The sequence below is a fragment of the Lolium rigidum genome, chromosome 3, assembly GCF_022539505.1.
Source record: "Lolium rigidum isolate FL_2022 chromosome 3, APGP_CSIRO_Lrig_0.1, whole genome shotgun sequence".
In the NCBI taxonomy this organism is placed as follows: Eukaryota; Viridiplantae; Streptophyta; class Magnoliopsida; order Poales; family Poaceae; genus Lolium; species Lolium rigidum.
The window spans coordinates 309457698-309460102 of NC_061510.1; positions in this window are offsets into that span (position 1 = coordinate 309457698).

The following is a 2405-nucleotide window of genomic DNA, read 5'->3' on the forward strand; positions in this document are numbered from 1 at the left end:
AAGAGTGCCTTGATACAAAGGGGATGAAACCCTAGGGAGACAAAGCTCATCTTCATGTTTAAGCTATCATCTTGTCTAACCCTAATTGGGGGAGAGGGATGAGCTATATATAGGCCCAGATCCGTCCAGGGGTAAAAGGGCATTACAATAAAGTAGTTATGAGCATAGATGATAAATAGACGGCTGAGATGAAGTTGACTTCGATGGGGCCGGCAGTGCCGGCGTGCTTGGGGCGGGCAGTGCGGTGGGGCCGGCAGTGCCGGTCTCGCTTGGGCGGCGATGCCGGCCATGGCGGCAGTCGCCGGCCGGGTGGGGCGGCAGTGCCGGCCTTGTCGTGGCCGGCGGCCGGGAGCGCTTCTCCTTCTTCTCTTCGGTCTTCCCTTCTTCTTCCGAGAATCATGTGGCTTCCCTCTCCTCGGCTCCTTGACGCTTCCTTTGGGGTCCTTGGCGAGATTGGTACCTAATGACACATAGACATAGATATGAGGTAGCAATCCGTCCAAGGTTATGTCGAGTTCAAGTGTAGAGAGGAGTGAATTCACCTTATCATGTATGGACTTCACTCGGTCTCGGGTCATTGGTTCTCTTGGGGGAAACGTTGGCCATGATGTAGTTTCGACGATAGGCGGGGCTACATCATCTCCCCCTTGGGGAAGAGTCGTCCTCGACTCTTGTTCCTCCTCACCGACGGTGTAGTCCATGACGGGTGTCCCATGTTGTGGTAGAGGGATAAAGTCGCGGTCGAAGAAGAGCTTGGGGAAAAACAACTTGCAAATGGAAAGCTTGTGGATGCCAATTTTGTGATCGGCGAACAAGAGGCTCTCAATCAAATACGAAGCATCAAGTCGTTTCTCCAAGAGGCATTTGGCAAAAATGGGAACCAAAAGAGTGTCGATGTATCCAAAATGTGGTAGGGCAAAAATTTGTGCATGTAAGAGTGTGCTTTGTAAGGTGTCAAAAATGTGTTGTGAAGCATTGTCCCAAACAAATGGAACAAACAAAAGGCAAGTATTGGCGGCAAAATTTGGGGCAAAATTGTTATATGCAATGGCAAAGCTATGGAGACTTCTAGCTTGGGAAAGTATGGTTGGCGTGAGCCAAGTATGGGTATCCTCAAGTGTCAAAGAATCCATTTCAATTGCCAAAGGTGAAATGAGAAATCCAAAGAAGAGCAACTTTATGAGTGACATGTGGCACAAGATGCATAATGTGTCTCTCACATGTATTACATGGTCCTTGAGATTCTTGGAGTGTATGATGATAACATCAAGACATACAACAACCATTGTGCCAACAAGATGTGTCAAGATATGTTGCATAAGAAGCAAAAGAGGTGACGAGGCATTGGTCCAAACCGGAAGCTCGACAAGACAAGCCGGAAACACATGAGGGCGAAGGCGTTTGGGAACATACCCTTTGGCGTGAATCCCGTGGGTTGGATCATGTATCTCATCCGTGTTGGGGTAGCTCTCAATTGCGCGTTTCGTGAGCTCATGCTCCGTAGCGGTGGAAGTTGTCATTCGGGTACCTATACACACAAAAGAGAAAACAAAAAGCGTGTGTGCATGGTAGAGGAACACATCATCCATCATGATGTTCCATGTCTTGTGCACATCACCATTAGTGTCAATCAAGATAGTATGAAATGCATGGCGATGGTGCATATGGCAAGAAGGTGCATTCATGGCATGTGGTAACTCATGATCATCAAAAATAGAGAAGGCTATGGGGGCCATCTCATGGACAATGAAATAAGCATTCTTGCATACCAAGCATAAGAAAGAGCAATTGTTCACAATCTTGGGATGCAAGGATCATGGAATGGTGTAAACATTTGGGGCAAAGCATGTGGAAGCATGTTATCATTGTTGTCAACAACCCTATGTAAAGAGCAAGTGTTCATCAAGGGTGTCACAACACAAGCATGATCATAATCATTATCATTGCAAGCAAGCGGGGAAAATGTGAAGCTCTCATAGCATGGCATGGTCATGGTATCACAAGCAATCAAGTCCACATGATCAACAATGTTATCAAGCAAAGCATCACATGGGAAAGTGAAAGTAGCATGTGAAGTAGCAAATTGGTCATCAAGATCATGCATGCACTCATAAGTCATCATGTCCACTAGTGGGATCATGGCATCATCAACACCTATGTTGTTACCTTTGTAGGCCGACTCATTTGAGGTAGGTGTTGTGGAAGTAGGAGGATCCATGTGGTCGACATGTCCATCTTGGAGCAAGCATGGTGAGATATCATCATCTTCATGCACCATGTACATCGTCTCCATGAGCGGGAACTCGTCCTCCGTGGAACCTAGTGCAACATAAGAAGACACAAACGAGGGAGAGGTTAATGTGTTAGCAAATGCGATGTCCTCCATGGACCTATCATCTACCTCT